The sequence below is a fragment of the Oncorhynchus mykiss genome, chromosome 5, assembly GCF_013265735.2.
Source record: "Oncorhynchus mykiss isolate Arlee chromosome 5, USDA_OmykA_1.1, whole genome shotgun sequence".
NCBI classification, from domain to species: domain Eukaryota; kingdom Metazoa; phylum Chordata; class Actinopteri; order Salmoniformes; family Salmonidae; genus Oncorhynchus; species Oncorhynchus mykiss.
Genome location: NC_048569.1, coordinates 8773279 through 8791514, shown reverse-complemented (window position 1 = coordinate 8791514; position 18236 = coordinate 8773279). Strand labels below are relative to the sequence as shown.

The following is an 18236-nucleotide window of genomic DNA, read 5'->3' as shown; positions in this document are numbered from 1 at the left end:
CTTAAAACATTGGAGGATCTCCTAAAAAGAAACATATGGGTGCTAGATTAGATTAGAGGGTTACTGAGCATCCTGCAGTGTTGACTACAAACACACTGCTTAGCAGTACAATGCTCTCAGGGGAAAATGTAAGCCTACACTGTGTGCGCGTGTTGGAATAACAAAAACCTCAAGTTGAACAAGGTAAAACTAGAGGTAGGGCCTGGATGACTTAAAAAGGGTCTTCATGATTAATGGATTGATATTAATTAGAAACTGGGTCGTTCGAGCAACGAATGTTGATTGGCATTAGTGGTATGTAAGACTGTATACTACGGGTATGACAAAACATTTATATTTAGTGCTCAAATTACAATGGTAACCAGTTTATAAAAGCTGTAAAGGCACCTTGGGGTGGGGGGGTTGTGGTATATGGTCAACATACCACAGCTAAGGGCTATATCCAGGCACTCAGCGTTGCGTTAAGAACAGCCCTTAGCCATGGTACACTACATGGACAAAATATGTGGAGATCTGCTCGTCAAACATCTCATTCCAAAATCATAGGCGTTAATATGGACTTGGTCCCCCCTTCGCTGCGATAACAGCCTCCACTCTTCCGGGAAGGCTTTCTACTAGAAGTTGGAACATTGCTGAGGGGACTTGCTTCCATTCAGCTACAAGAGTATTAGTGAGGTCAGGCACTGATGTTGGGTGATTAGGCCTGGCTCGCAATCGGTGTTCCAATTCATCCCAAAGGTGTTCAATGGGGTTGAGGTCAGGCCAGTCAAGTTCTTCCACACCAATCGACAAACCATTTCTGTATGGACCGCACTTTGTGCACGGTCATACTGAAACAGGAAATGGCACTCCCCAGACTGTTGCCACAAAGTCAGAAGCACAGAATTGTCTAGAATATCATTGTATGCTGTAGCGTAAAGATTTTCCTTCACTGGAACTAAGGGCCAAGCCCGAACCATGAAAAACAGCCACGTGTATATGCTCCTAAAAACCAATGAGATGGGTAGCCAGGCGCTAAAATAGAACTTGGTTCTATGTGTAACGCTACCCACGTACCAACTCCTCATTGGTTTTTAGGAGCATATACCCACGTACCATCTCCTCATTGGTTTTTAGGAGCATATACCCACGTACCATCTCCTCATTGGTTTTTAGGAGCATATACCCACATAGGTGATTGAAAGATGACGTGAGGTTCACACTCCAGTTGGTAGTGCATCTTAAAGTTGGTTGCCAACCGCCACATAAAGTCCAACAATGTTTATATCCCAGGACAAATTAGCTAGCAACAGCAAGCTAGCTAGCTAAATTGCCATAAATGTTGAATGCTTTTTGATCTGTGACCAAATTTATATAGTTGGTTCAGAGTTTGCGATGATATTTCAACCTGCGTGTCCTGATCACGTCTGGTGTGGGTGGACAATATCAACGTGCGGTCTGGTCAGCATGTTAGGCTTGTGTGCGTCCATGGAAATCCATTTCATGAAGCTCCAGACGAACAGTTATTGTGCTGACGTTGCTTTCAGAGGAAGTTCGGAACTCGGTAGTGACTGTTGCAACCGAAGACAGAATATTTTTACGTGCTTCAGCACTCTCCAGTCCCGTTCTGTGAGCTTGTGTGGTCTACCACTTTGAGGCTGAGCCGTTGTTGCTCCTAGATGTTTCCACTTCACAATAACAGCACTTACTGTTGACCGGGGCAGGTGTAGCAGGGCTGCAATTTGACATGTTGTAAAGGTGGCATCCTGGGACAATGTCACGTTGAAAGTTACTGAGCTCTTCAGTAAGGCCACTCTACTGCCAATATTTATCTATGGAGATTGTTTGGCTGTGTGCTCGATTTTATACACCTGTCAGCATTGGGTGTGGCTGAAATAGCAGAATCTACTAATTTGAAGGGATGTCCAGATACTTTTGGCCATGTAGTGTATATTGGCCATTTACCACACCCCCTCTGGCCTTATTGTTGAATTATAATAGTAAGGAAGACAAACGATATGGCAGGGGATGACTTGTGTAAAGCATTAGCTTCGAGGCGTGTCCCTGGGCCTGAAGCTCTTGGCAAGACATTTCATATTATTCATTTCACACACCCATTCACATCTGAACAAAAATAATAATAATAATATGTGCTCGAAAATGATTGAACTTATTTCAAAATATACAAACAAATAACTACTATTCAACATTTTTGGAGTTGCAGTTCCACCTGTACATGTGAATGCATCTTTTAAAATACCCATAATTCTCCTCTAGGCTGCATTACTGCATTCCTAACAGACTCAGACCCCCAAACCCCCAATTAGTCCCCTTTCTGACCTGTTTGAGGGGTTAAGACCAGTTCTGTGTGGATTTGTCTTTGGACTTGGTACTGGCCGGAAAGGTTGGTTTGTGGTTTACTGCTTCTACCAGCCTAAGCAATGGAAGCAAAGACAATTCAGACATTGACATGAGAAAGGGCTTACAAAGCAAATTTTATTTGCCAAATGGTTAGCAGATGTTAATGCGAGTGTAGCGAAATGCTTGTGCTTCTAGTTCCGACAATGCAGTAATAACCAACGAGTAATCTAACCTAACAATTCCACAACAACTACCTTATACACACACACACACACACACAGACACGTGTAAAGTATAAAGAATATGTACATAAAGATATGAATGAGTGATGGTACAGAACGGCATAGGCAAGATGCAGTAGATGGTATTGAGTACAGTATATACACATATGAGATGAGTAATGTAGGGTATGTAAACATAAAAGTGTCATTGTTTAAAGTGGCTAGTGATCCAGTCACTAGCCGTCTTTCAATGAATGGGTTCTGCAATTCCAAAAAACATACATTAGAAAATATTTGAGCACATCTCATTTATGACATAGTACACATCAATTACAAAAGTCGTACCGCAGTGATTTTTGCAATTGACCGAAGTTTGATTGTTTTTTTTTTTTTAAATGCATTTTTAAAGTTGAGTGCATACGGCATAACATATCTTAAAGAATCAGCTTCAAAAAACAGAGGCTCAGACTGCTCTACAGAAGCTAATTTACACGGATCTCGCATTACAGATTAGTCTCGGATCCTTATGATCAATACCAATCCAACAATAGCGTAACAATGCCGATGACTACTCCCTATGCAGTTGAACTGAATTCAGACAAGCCTCAAAGCTTTTGCTTCAACTGCTGTAGTGTAAATCTAAGGTCGAGACAAACGTCTGCTAATTACGTGACCTTCAGCGAAAGGGCAAGTAGGCAGCAATAAAGAGGAAGACTTAAATATCAGCCGTCTCTCTCTCCAGGGTGAAAGAGCTAGATTCCCCAGTGCTAGCTTTCTGATGTCTACTGCGTTAACTCAGAATTAGCGTCAGCACGGTTTTGCTCAAGGTTGCATTCAGGGCTATAGGCATTTCCATTGGTCACTGCCAGATCCCATCCAGGCATATATTCTATAGAAATGTAGTAGAGTACTTCCTGTGTCCAGTGTGCATGTCCAGTATAATATTTTTTAAAAATGTCCATGCAGCCCAGATCCAACCACCAACTGACAGGGTGGTGATAAGTAGTATAAGCAACAGATAACCCTTGTGATGCTGTAACACACCAGTGCCTCTGCTGATTACAGTTTACAGCCATGCTGGTGTGTGGAAGGAGACTGGGCTTGACCACTGAGCAGATAACAGAGCCTGTGAAGGGATGTGCTTTGGTTTTGGATGCCACGTGTGAGCAAAAGCACTGATAACTGCCACCCAAATTTAGGGCAGGGCAAGTCCACGGTAAACGGAATTACGTGTCGACTCACTTTAAAAATGTATGCAAAAAAAAAGAAAAAAAAGGAACCGATTTCAAAAGTTTAACAAACCATACAACTATAAAGGACAACGACTACTTTTAACCATTTCCACAAACAAACAAAAAATACAAAAACGAATTTAGTTGAACTGTGCAGATGCAAACATGTTACAGAATTTCTCAGGTTTTTATGCAACCACGTTTTCCAAAAACTTGAATATCTTCTCCACATTAAGATTTAAACAGGTCTGCAGAAAGAATGGTGTGTCAGCTACGACATCTCTTTCACATAGAGTTGATCATGCTATTGATTGTGACATGTTGTCCCATTCCTCTTCAATGGCGAAGTTGCTGGATATTGGTGGGAACTGGAACACACTGTTGTACATGTCGATCCAGAGCATCCCAAACGTGCTAATGGATGACATGTCTGATGAGTATGCAGGGAACCGGGACATTTTCAGCTTCCAGGAATTGTATACAGATCCTTGCAACATGGTGCCATGCATTATCGTGAAATTCTTTGGTTGTGAAAACCCAGTTTCATCAGCTGTCCAGGTGGCTGGTCTCAGACAATCCCGCAGGTGAAGAAGCCTGATGTGGATGTCCTAGGCTGGCGTGGTTACACGTGGTCTGTGGTTATGAGGCCAGTTGGACGTACTGCCAAATTCTCCAGAACAACGTTGGAGGCGGCTTATGGTAGAGAAATAATCACTCAATTATTTGTCACCAGCTCTGGTGGACATTCCTGCAGTCAGCATGCCAATTGCATGCTACCTCAAAACATGAGACATCTGTGCCATTGTCATGTGTGATACAACTGCACATTTAGAGTGGTCTTTTATTGTCCCCCAGCACAAGGTGCACCTGTGTAATGATCATGCTGTTTAATCAGATTCTTGATATGCCACAACTGTCACCTGGATGGATTATATTGAAAAGGAGAAAAGCTCACTAAAACAGGGATGTAAACAAATTTGTGCACATAGAAAATGTATGGGATCTTTTATTTGAGCTCATGAAACATGGGACCTTACACTTTTTTTTTGTTGTTCAGTATAAATATACTTGTTGATATTAGTTGGCAGGGTTCATCACGTCAACATTATTGTGTTGATGTATTTATGAAGCCTTTTAAGACTTTCTGGTAGATGTTTTCTCAGACCCCCTTTTCCATCCATTTACGCAGAAATCAAATCCTTTAACTTACGCCCAATTTATAAAGATGAAAAACCGTAATTAAAAAAAAAAAAAAAAAGGAGAGTCTTACCTTTCATTTGACACCCAATTTGACATGCTCCTATAAAACTTCACACGTTGGTGCTCATGGGTCCTTTTACATGGAAATGCCTGGCACCAATTCAGCCAAACTTCAGGGGCTAATTATCACAACGGTAAATGTTCACAGGTAGAAAAGCTGGAGCACACAGAGTATAAACGTTTTCCTACAGACAGACAGACAACACCACCATGTTTAGACAGCCCTCCATACAGACCAGAGGTCGACCACCATGTTTAGACAGCCCTCCATACAGACCAGAGGTCGACCGATTCATCGGAATGGCCCATTAATTAGGGCTGATTTCAAGTTTTCATAACAATCGGAAAATCGAACAACCGATTTTGCTTTTTTTTTATTTTATTTAACTAGGTAAGTCAGTTAAGAACACATTCTTATTTTCAATGACGGCCTAGGAACGGTGGGTTAACTGCCTCGTTCAGGTGCAGAACAACAGATTTTCACCTTGTCAGCTAAGGGGGATCCAATGTTGCAACCTTACAGTTACCTAGTCCAACGCAAATACGACCTGCCTCTCTCTCGTTGCACTCCACAAGGAGACTGACTGCCTGTTATGCGCATGCAGTAAGCCAAGGTAAGTTGCTATCTAGTTAAACGTATCTTATAAAAAACAATCAATCATAATCACTAGTTAACTACACATGGTTGATGAAATTACTAGATATTATCTAGCGTGTCCTGTGTTGCATATAATCTGACTGAGCATACAAGTATCTAAGTATCTGACTGAGTGGTGGTAGGCAGAAGCAGGCGCGTTTTGCCAGCAGCTCTTCATTGTGTGTCAAGCATTGTGCTGTTTATGACTTCAAGCCTATCAACTCCCGAGATGAAGCTGGTGTAACCGATGTGAAATGGCTAGCTAGTTAGCGCGCCGCTAATAGTGTTTCAAACGTCACTCGCTCTGAGCCTTGGAGTGGTTGTTCCCCTTGCTCTGCATGGGTAACGCTGCTTCGAGGGTGGCTGTTGTCGTTGTGTTCCTGGTTCGAGCCCAGGAACAGGGAGAGGGATGGAAGCTATACTGTTCCACTGGCAATACTAAAGTGCCTATAAGAACATCCAATAGTTAAAGGTTAATGAAATACAAATGGTACAGAGGGAAATAGTCGTAGTTATTATAGGAATTATACAACCTAAAACTTCTTACCTGGGAATATTGAAGACTCATGTTAAAAGGAACCACCAGCTTTCATATGTTCTCATGTTCTGAGCAAGGAACTGAAACGTTAGCTTTCTTACATGGCACATATTGCACTTTTACTTTCTTCTCCAACACTTTGTTTTTGCATTATTTAAACCAAATTGAACATGTTTCATTATTTATTTGAGACTAAATTGATTTTATTGATGTATTATATTAAGTTAAAAGTGTTCATTCTGTATTGTTGTAATTGTCATTATTATAAATAAATAAAAATACATTTAAAAATAATAATAATAAATACAATTTTTAAAAATATCTAAAAAATGTGGCCGATTAATCGGTATCAGCTTTTTTGGTCCTCCAATAAATCGGTATCGGCGTTGAAAAATCATAAGCGGTCGACCTCTAATACAGACAGCCCTCCATACAGAGAGCCCATGTGACTCGACATGTCTTGTCACTAAGCAGAGTAGTTGCTATGGATACTGAACTGAGGGCCAAGGCACTTATTTATAAGCGGGAAATGAAAAAAACTTCATTCATTTGCTCACTCTCTTTCTGAATGTGCCCAATCATTACTGCACTGGTGCAATTACAAGTCAGGCCCACACATGAGTTGACACTGATTCATAACCCAAAATGATCTTCTGGATTGAAATCACAATTAGGTAAACTGACAGCAGCGCTCAGGCGTTGGCTAAGGAAACAATTCATTCATGAGCTTTTAAATCTTTCAGGTTCTACACAGATATGATGTAAAACTGTGTTACACAAGGAAGCTCACCCTGTTCGCATGCAGACGTTGTACTACTTGGCTGCATGAGCCCCAGTGAATCCAGATGTCACAAAATACGTTCAGACGAGCTTGTTCATAGGCATAACCAGCTATCATAATGCTTTAAAAATGTGGACTTCTTTGGGAATTTCGTTTGGGAGGGCAGTAGAGCAGTAGGCCTAAGTTTCAATTTGTGGCAACTGCACAAGGACACCTACTTCAGCCGGCGTTGGGTTATATACAGCTGCATTGGTAGAATATGCCCTGCAGCACTACTGGAAGAATGGAGTCTTCACTCGATTAGAGAGTTTGTTCATCGTTGATGTAGTTACGTCATGCTATAGGTTTGCAACTTCTTCTCTTGGCTGTTAAATCACCCGCTCTCAGTTTGTTAAGTACGGCTTGTTCCCTTGATATTACAGATAGCAAATATAGGACAGGTCTGAATGTGCAAAGCAGGGACGACTACGGAGGGTGTTTTATCATTCCTCAGTCAGACGCCAGCTGTAAGCGATGTAGGGGGATTGTCAGATAGGGCCCCTAAAGTGGTTCAGGGATGACAAAAAGGAGACTATCATTTCGCATGCCTTTACTTAAGAGGTAATGCCTCCATTTCCATTGGGCGTCCCCGTGTGGGGCAGCAGTCGAAAGCACTGCATCTTTGTGCAAGAGGCAGTCCCTGGTTCGAATCCAGGCTGTATCACATCCGACCGTGATTGGGAGTCCCATGGGGCGGCGCGCAATTGGCCCAGAATAGTCCAGGTTTGGCCGGAGTAGGCCGTCATTGTAAATAAAACAAATAAAATGTCTTGAATTTTTTTTTTTTTTTTAATGGGGGTTGATCAACGACATACCCCCTTGCAGGACATCATTTTCCGTTATAGCGGGCTTTCTGGGTTTCTCCAAACCCCTGTGGTTCTCTGTTAGGTTAAGTGCATGGATCATGAGCATGCCAGAAGAGTGTTTTGTCTAGATTTGAGGTCACAGCCTCAGTCAGTCTCAAACCACTTAACATGTCAAGACTCAGCAAGTAAAGCATCTGGGGAAAGGCAACAGTGTTAGTAAAACTAGGTTGCATTTTATGCGTAGTCAAACATTTTCCATGTTGTATGTTTTTTTCAGAAGCACAACATAATAAGTCTTCAGCCAATGCAGTGGATGTGGTCTAGTAAAGAGTTCCCACCATTGACATGACAAATGTAGGTTTTACACCGCTTTTCTCAAAGTACTCGGAGAGGAAAGAAACTACAAGAGAATGTTATTCATTAACCACTCCAACTTTTATTCTGACAGAAAAAAAATGTAATGAAACTCCAGCAAGAGCAGGCGTCGTCATGAGAAGAAATTATAAAATGGTCCATTGGGGGTAAATGTTTTTTTTACAAAGCCAAAATAACATTTAATAGATTGTGATCACTTTGTTGATCAAGGTCCAACCGAAATGTGACTTCCGCTTTTAACCCAATCCCTCCAAAAGACACACATACATAAAACAAGTTTTGGAGGGGCAGAGGGCTGCCACATTGGGTGCCCGGGGAGCCCTTGTTGTGGGGAGTTAAGTTCCTTGCTCAAGGACACAATGGCAGGCAATGGCATCTAGAATTTGATACTGGTAGTAGCCCTCCGGTTGCCAGCTCACTGATAGATTTTTCCCGGGACTTGAACTGGCAACCCTCCAGTTGCTGGCTCGCCTCTGACTGCAAGGCTACCTTCATTTATTTATTAATATATTAGCCTACTCGTTAAAAGCTAGAATCCTTAATTGAAACAAAGTGGTCACCTCACCTCTTCTGTTTTTGTTTTTAAAGCTGAGGGCTGGGCCTAGAGAAATGTAACCACTCAAAATCAGCTATGGATGCAAGGAATGACCATCAAAAATATAGTTTTAACCATGTTTTCAGGCTATATACAGTGTTTGTTTACATTTACTTTGTTTGGCCTCCCGAGTGGCACAAAAGTCTAAAGCACTGCATTGCAGTGTTTTAAGTGTCACTACAGATCCAGGTTCGATCCCAGGCTGTCATGCAGCCGGCTGTGACCGGGAGACCCATGAGGCGGTGCACAATTGGCCCAGCGTCATCCGGTTTAGGGGAGGGTTTGGCCAGCCGTGATTTCCTTGTCCCTCTAGCAACTTGTGGCGGGCCGGGCGCCTGCAAGCTGACTTTGGTCGCCAGCTGGACGATGTTGTTTCCTCCGACACATTATGGCAGCTGGCTTCTGGGTTAAGAAGCCAGACTTCCAGGCTTGGCTGGGTCGTGTTTTTCGGAGGACGCATGGCTGAACCTGAACTGAGAACAGGAGGTATTTATAAGTTATATTCTTTAAGAATCAAATGGGTATAGGGTATGTAAAACATTCAAACAGGTCAGGGGGTAAGCACTGCAAAGTGCAGGACAGCCAGGCCAACCCTGGTCTGATTAGTGTACTGGTCATCATAGGGGCATCCAGTGAGGGTAGGACTACGAGGAGCGAGGGTGGGCCTACGTGTACCAGGAGCGAGGGTGGGCCTACGTGTACCAGGAGCGAGGGTGGGCCTACGTGTACCAGGAGCGAGGGTGGGCCTACGTGTACCAGGAGCGAGGGTGGGCCTACGTGTACCAGGAGCGAGGGTAGGCCTACGTGTACCAGGAGTGAGGGTAGGCCTACTTGTACCCTCACTCATTGGGATCAGCGAACCATGAGGCATCTGCCACATACACAACCAACCAATAAATTACTTTAGCCAGATTCCTCCGATTCTCTTTAGCAGTGCCAGTGTCTGGCTCAAAAGAACCCCAAAGAAAAACAGAGCTGAGGGTCTTCGATAAACACAATGCTTGAAACAAGAGGGGCGGGCAAGGGGTTTGTGTGTGTGTGTGTGTGTGTTGTGGACCACAGCTGATTGAGAGAGAGCTGAGAAACAAGATTCGACAACACAGCATTGCAGGATAAATATGATATGGGGTTGTGGTGTAACAGAACGTAGTTGATCCGTACGGATCACCCACCACGGTTCGACACGCATGTGAACAAATCACAGTGTGAAATGCAGTTTTACTGCCGCGGTTACTTTAAAGTAATAATTCCCTAAATCTAAGACCGATGCGTGCTGTGTTTTACTCTGAAGGTTGATTTGATTATTATTATTTTTTAAGCAGTTGTGTGTACTGTTCACGTGAACGGAGCATGTTGAATTCCAACGAATCAAATCCTGGATGCTCGCGTTGTAAAAAGCAGAGAAGAAGAAAAGAGCAGTGGCTAGTGGGAGGAGCTGACGATCTGGAAAAGCCTCCCGCTTTATTTAAGTCTCATGTAGGGGAGCATTTTGGCTTCCCTGACAAATATGATGACAGGAGAAGGGTGGTGGGAGAGCACCATTACGGTGTGTAGGCATTGAGCCACAGAATTGTGGAAATACATTGAGCGTGGCCACACATTTTTAAAGCATCATCACCCTGGTGTGTCAGTGACAGGAGCCAACTCAGCCAAGAGACAACATTTAAACAGCCCTTTGCTGCAGAATCAGACCAGGCTGAAGTCATCACCAGATCTATTGGGATGTTTATCACTGCAGACACGAGGCCATACTCTGTAGTGGAAAACTAAAGGGTTTAAACATATGGTGAAAGTGCATGAGCCACGCTACAAAATCCCCTGGCGCACCCACTTCAGTGTGAAGATCGATCCAGATCTTTATGAACAGGAAAATATCAAAAATTGTCTACGAATTATCCAAGGCATCCTCTGTTACCCTCACCACAGACGGCTGGACCTCCAGGGTAACGGAAAGTTACATGACTGTGACTGCTCACTACACCACAGAGGAGTGGACCTCCAGGGTAACGGAAAGTTACGTGACTGTGACTGCTCACTACACCACAGAGGAGTGGACCTCCAGGGTAACGGAAAGCTACATGACTGTGACTGCTCACTACACCACAGAGGAGTGGACCTCCAGGGTAACGGAAAGCTACATGACTGACTGCTCACTAAAAGGAACCACCAGCTTTCATATGTTCTCATGCTCTGAGCAAGGAACTTAAACGTTAGCTTTCTTACATGGCACATATTGCACTTTTATTTTCTTCTCCAACACTTTGTTTTTGCATTATTTAAACCAAATTGAACACGTTTCATTATTTATTTGAGGCTAAATTTATTTTATTTATGTATTATATTAAGTTAAAATAAGTGTTCATTCAGTATTGTTGTAATTGTCATTATTACAAATAAAATAAAGATATCGGACGATTAATCGGTATCGGCGTTGAAAAATCATAATCGGTCGACCTCTACTATAGACACGCCCTCCTCATAGTCACAAATCTGCCACAGGTACTGCTATGAGCAGTAGCAGAGTGGAAGCTAGAGAGGCCCAATAGCAATATCCCAACCACCACAGATAATGCCAAGAACCAAGTAAATGCAGTGATAGAGGCTGAACTGGGGCCACAGATAGCTTGCTTTGCACATGTGGTCCTCCTTGGGAGGACCAGGGAGGTGGTTTCCTTTTTCCACCGGAGCACAACAGCCGTTCATGTGCTTAAGACCAAGCAGGAAGTGTAACAGCTACCGACCCACAAGCTCATACACGATGTCACAACAAGATGGAACTCTGAAAAAACAAAGACATCATCATCTTGTCTGATGATGACGTGAAAGTGGCAGAGGAGGTCCTCCAGGTGCTCAAACCCCTCAAAACGGTTACAACCCTATTGAGCACTGAAACTGCACTGTCTGTGTCCATGATCCTACCTCTGAAAACAAGGATTCTACAATCCATTGACCCAAGTGAGGAAGACAGCACCATCACTAGAGATGTCAAGGCTGCCATTAGAGAGGACATGAACCCCAGATACCCCCCTAATGTACAGGACTACCTTCATATATTTACTGCACTGGGTCCAAGGTTCGAGTCCCTGCCTGTTCGAGTCCCTGCCTGTTCGAGTCCCTGCCTGTTCGAGTCCCTATCTGTTCGAGTCCCTGCCTGTTCGAGTCCCTGCCTCACCTAGAACCTGCCCTACACCGGAGGACATACAGTGATTTCACTATTGAGATTGTGGCCACTGAAGAGGTAAAAAAAAAAAAAAAAAAGTGTATGCGAACAAGGAGGTCTTACAACCCTGACTCAGTTACACCAGCTCTGTCAGGAGGAATGGGCCAAAATTCACCCAACTCATTGTGGGAAGCTTGTAGAAGGCTACCCAAAACGTTTGACCCAAAGTTCGACAATTTAAAGGCAATGCTAACAAATACTAATTGGGTATGTAAACTTCTGACCCACTGGGAATGTGATGAAAGAAATAAAAGATTATAAAAAAATCCTTCTCTCTCTATTATTGTGACATTTCACATTCTTAAAATAAAGTGGTGATCGTAACTAACCTAAAACAGGGAATTTTTACTTGGATTAAATGTTGAATGGTGAAAAACGGAGTTTAAATGTATTTGGCTAAGGTGTATGTAAACTTCCGACTTCAACTGTGTGTTATATATATATATATATATATATATATAACACACACAGTACCAGTCAAAAGTAGAGTTAATTTGTGGAATTTCTTTCCTTTTTAATGCATTTGCGTCAATCAGTTGTGTTGTGACAAGGTAGGGGTGATATACAGAAGATGGCCCTATTTGGTAAAAGACCAAGTCCATATTATGGCAAGAACAACTCAAATAAGCAAAGAGAAAGGACAGTCCATCAATACTTTGACATGAGCGTCAGTCAATGCGGAAAATTAAGAACTTTGAAAGTTTCTGATGAAACTGGCTCTCATGAGGACCGCCACAGGAAAGGAAGTCCCAGAGTTACTTCTGATGCAGAGGATAAGTTCATTAGAGTTAACTGTACCTAAGATTGCTGCCCAAATAAATGCTTCACAGAGTTCAAGTAACAGACACATTTAAACATCAACTGTTCAGAGGAGACTCAGGCCTTCATGGTCGAATTTCTGCAAAGACAGCACTACTAAAGGACACCAATAATAAGAACTAAAGGACACCAATAATAAGAAGAGACTTGCCTGGGACAAGAAACACGAGCAATGGACATTAGACAGGAAGAAATGTGTCAATTGGTCTGATGAGTCCAAATTTGAGATTTTTGGTTCCAACCACCATGTCTTTGTGAGACACAGAGTACATGAACGAATGATCTCCGCACGTGTGGTTCGCATCATGAAGCATGGAGGTGTGATGGTGCTTTGCTGGTGACACTGTGATTTATTTAGAATTAAAGGCACACAATCTCTGCAGAATGCTGGTTACGCCATCCCATCTGGTTTGCGCTTAGTGGGACTAGCATGTGTTTTCAACAGGACAATGACCAAACACCTCCATGCTGTGTAAAGGCTATTTGACCAAGGAGAGTGATGGAGTGAGGCATCAGATGACTTGGCCTCCACAATCACACGATCTGAACCTAATTGAGATGGTTTGGGATTCATTTTTTAAAATTGAACCTTTATTTAAGTAGGCAAGTCAGTTAAGAACAAATTCTTATTTACAATGACAGCCTAGTAACTGTGGGTTAACTGCCTTGTTCAGGGGCAGAATGACAGATTTTTACCTTGTCAGCACGAGGATTCGATCTAGCAACATTTCGGTTACTGGCCCAACGCTCTAACCACGAGGCTACCTGCCGCCCCATGAGTTGGACCGCAGATTGAAGGAAAAGCAGCCAACAAGTGCTCAGTATATTTGGGAACTCCTTCAAGACTATTGGAAAAGTATTCCAGGTGAAGCTGGTTGAGAGAATGACAAGAGTGTGCAAAGCTGTCATCAAGGAAAAGGGTGGCTATTTTCAAGAATCTAAAATAAAATATATGTTGCTTTGTTTAACACTTTTTTGGTTACTACGTGTGTCATTTCATAGTTTTAATGTTTTAACTATTGTTCTACAATGTAGAAAAAAAGTACAAATTAAGAAAGACCCTTGACTGAGTAGTTGTGTGCAAACTTTTTGAATAAAATGGACCCATTAGGACTATGAACAATCACCAAAATAAAAGTTACAGGGAGAATTGAAAATAATAATACTAATTTAGCTGTATTGATTGTTTGAGCAAAAGAACACAGCATTCGCCATAGAAAGATGCATCAAATTGGCATTAAAACGGCTAAATTCTCTGAGCTCCATGGCAGAATATGTAGAATTACAGGAAATTGGCTTAAAAATACAAAACATTTCTCTACACCGCCAAGATGGGGGAGCTGTAAAATTCAGGTGCCATGATAGGTCGACCGCATCTATTGCCACACCCACCGCCTAAGCCCCTTTCTGATCCATAAAAAAAAAAAAATGATCTAAATTCCTTGTTCTAAATTCTTGAGTGTGCCAGTTTTAAATGTCCTTCCACCACCAATTTCCACCTAATACCTCAGTGGTGTTTCATGTAGGCAAGTTCTCACAGTACCAGTCAAGCACAATTTGGCAGTTTGCCTTCCATTTGACTCCCATGTGTAGGCCTACACTAGCCTGTTGCAGGGAGGGTAGCTAAAGTAGGATCCAATTATGCCCTACCCTACCAGCATAATTGAAGGTAGAGAGGGATTATAGGCTACAGTTTCTACAGAACGGTTCCATTGTGGTGACTATAAGAGGCGCAATGACTCATTGTATTTCTGTCACCTAACCACAACATTTTGTGTCAAATAAAAATGCATTGTTTTGCTTGTGAAATATTTGCATAGATCACAAACTATTGTCCCATAATGTAGGCTTACTGTATGGTTACAAGACTGGCCATCATCATCCTTGGAACAGGTGGAATCACAGAATACACTCCAGCATTCTGAATTTTCACAGTTTGTAAACGGAAAACGGATTGCATCATCCATTAGTTGCAAGCAGAAAATTCCCTGACACCGACTATTGTTGAGATAAAACAATAGCTATATTTGATCATACTGCTGTCCCTATGCTATAGCACCATGTAAAATGTATTTAGCCATATGTACCATGTATGTAAATTGGTGTTCAGATTAAAGAGCCACCTGTCAAAACCGCTAGTAGAACGTAATGGGCTAATGTGACGCTCCAATAGCCATTACAGGAAAGACATCTCTACTTTTTGGAGCAGAACAGATAGTCTCGCCAGGTTAAGGCTGGTTGAAAATTATCTTCGTTCTCGATTCGGCCAAATATGTACCTTCTAAAATGTCTGTGTCCTGTTGAAGGTGGTTCGTTTGAATTTAGAAAATGCACCGTTATTAAAATAAATACATGTTTCGCTCCATGAAGTAATCCAACAATGTGTTCGCCACCATGTTGTCCATTTCAAATCTTCTCTCATTGATGGAGACAGGTGGGTCCATCCCAAAGTGCTGCACACCGGTCTCGATCATTGAGAGAATATTTGAAATAGACAAGATGGTGGTGTACACATTGTTGGATTACTTTATGGCGCAAAACAATTATTTTTAACAAAATGAGTATTTTATCAATTCAAATGAACCACCTGCAACTGGACATGTCAGATTATACATGTTTGTCCGAATCGAGAACGAAGACAGTTGTATCCTCAAATTAAATGATCTGTGCTACACCAAACAGTACCTATCCTGTAACGGCTAATGGAGCATCACATTAGCCTGTTATAATATGTTAGCTAGATACCATGGTGTACACATTGGAGATCTAGCTAGTTAGTCTACAACAGATACACAGGAATAAGTAGCTCACTAGTAGGGACGTCAAAATTGCAGGTGTTCCCCGCAACTGAATAGCTTGCTCTAGTACTGGTTTACTTTTTGTACGCTTTCAGCTTTCAGCATTCAGTGAGTAATTTCCTTGACAGCACGAATTCAGATGAGGAATAAATGATTTCAAATAACACTGGGTCATTCAATGCTTTTCCCTTCCACTCCCAAAACACGAACAATGCTATATTCTTCAGGCATATATCCTAGACGTAACGTTGGATAAGCTTTCATCAAGGTAGAACGAACCGCAATCTTACCAATATCAATCGACCCGTTCAGCTGATGATATCCCAATGCAATCCTCCACCAATGCGGAAAATGGTTGTTTCACCTGTGCAAAGGAACCTCCGCGAGCGTGCAGTGATTTATTCGCAGAATAACACCGGTACCGTTTTCACGGGCGATGTTTTGAAGATTTTAAGTTAAAAACCATGAACGTAACCTTCTTACTACTACTAGCTACACACTATCCGAATTGAATAGGGAGAAATCCGTCGGTATCAGGCGGGAGAGGGGTTGACATAAGAACACTCCCACTGGAAATCTCTAGGAAAAGTATTGTACGCCCAAACAGCGCCCCCTAGTGCTATATTGTAGTAGTCAATAGCAGTTCCACTCCTGACAAATGCACAGGCACTGTAGTTCTAAATGCATTACATCAAAGACAGTACAGTATGAAAACTGCTTATCCAGTCCCCGATCACACTAGTAGGCGTTTTCCATAGCGAAATTGGCTAGCTTAGCGCATGCGTAGAAACACGTCATCGGGTCTAAAAAGTAGTCTCTCGACGAACTGCGCATGTGCATGTCGTCCAATCAAAGGCACACCTTGGATATAAAGTTGTTTTTGACGAAAATGAAAACGTCTCAGTTTGTCAATCTTACGAGGTTGGAGTAATAATATATTCATCTGCTTACGACATTGGCTTGAATCTAGGTTGTGCCTTTAGATTTCGAGAAAATAAACAACTAAGGAATACTTTTGCACTTCTCTCATTGACTTCTCAAATCCCAAACACCGTTCTGGTCTGTTTGGTCTATTTTGCAAGCGTTCCCAGAAGTCACGCGATGTTGTGCCTCTTGGTTTAGAAACTCTGATTATGTTCTCTGTGTTTTCTTCTTCTTCGAGGTTTAATGGCAGACTACAACTCATTGGTGTGTTGCTGCCACCTACTGTACTGGGTAGTGAAATACAAATATTCCATTGCGGGTAATACAAATAAAAAAAACACTCCTTAGGTCACAGTTCAAATCACATCCCTACACAGGCTCAGGAACCTGTGAGGACAGAGTATTAATCGACAGGATTTCTTGTAATACCTCTGCTGTAAAACATAGACACACTCACAACGATGCCTATTTTCCCAGATTTCTCTGTTTGCGCTGTACAGTTGATAATCAATGCAATAAACGCTACAGAGTCCACCTTCTTTAACATGAAAACATGTCAGGATCCCTCTGTCGACAAAGAATAATCACTGGTGTCTCCTTATACTACCATTATTCCTCTCTTCCACTCTTCTCACCCAGTCTCCGGAGAGCAGGCATTCTGGACAGCCCTTATTCTTGTCTCCTTCACCCTAACAGGACACTTCAGTAAATTGAGGCGCATGTTCGCCACCACAATTGTAACATTTAGGCTCAGCCGGCATACGATACTCCTCCCGTCTACATACACTTGACACATGACCAAATAATTTACATTTATCACACTGCATGGGGTTTGGGCATGTAGGCTCTTGCAGGGTATTTCACAAAACCCAAATACTACGTGAGAAGGGAGAAACTCTTCTTCAAAAACCAACAGAATGGATAGAGTGGGTTTCCTCACTCCATACACCATGCGGGTCAGTCGGTGTGCACCAACCACTTGATCCAATTCTTAATGTATTTCCCTTGCATTTGCTTGTAGCGCATAACATTACCCCCTTGATAGGCACACTGCTTTGAAGATCCACACACAACACATTCCAATCCGACATCTCCCTGAGGCGCAGAGCACGCTCCCTTCTGTTCCACAGATGCACAGAAAACCAAAATAAGACCACTTCTCATTACTCTCACCGACGCCACCTCATCTTATCCACGATTTTCATAGACTTCAAAATGGATCTCCCAGGTAACTCCATTGATCCAAAACCCTCACTCCGACCCCCAAAAGAATCAGAACAAGGATCGGATTTAACTAGATTCCACTACCACTTAATTTGTCTTGTTTATTTTTGTAATCCAATTCCTCTCTCTCATCTCCACTCCATGTATCATCTGCTTCAAACAGAACATCCGTTTCTGCTGTCTTCCTACCCCCCTCCACCCACTTCTGTGTGTTTTAGTAGTCCTTCTCTATTTTAAGTGTAATAATGAAAAAGCATCTATTTTAGGGTTATTTTATAGCCCTTGTAGAACTGTAGATCTAGGCTTATTCTGTGTCTGGGAAACAGCCATATGGGTACAGTATTGGCACACACATTAACCAAAAAAAGCTGGGGGAAAAATCCACTTGAACGCTCCCCCCACCTGTGGGACATTAGTCCATCATCTC

At 42.3% G+C, this 18236-nt stretch overlaps 1 protein-coding gene across 2 annotated transcripts in view; it reads right to left on the bottom strand.

The window, feature by feature from the left end:
- Nucleotides 1–16381, bottom strand: part of cdc42se2 (CDC42 small effector 2) — a 73855-nt gene extending 57474 nt beyond the window's left edge. Inside the window, exons 1-2 of one of the 2 annotated variants that reach the window (XM_036976701.1) lie at nucleotides 15952–16381; nucleotides 2320–2413 (exon numbers count right to left, since the gene is read on the bottom strand). The gene's annotated coding sequence lies outside the window, so the exon portion shown is untranslated. The remainder of the gene's footprint in view (nucleotides 1–2319; nucleotides 2414–15951) is intronic. The other variant, XM_036976700.1, reaches the window with a different exon arrangement.
- Between the last annotated feature and the right edge of the window lie 1855 nt (nucleotides 16382–18236).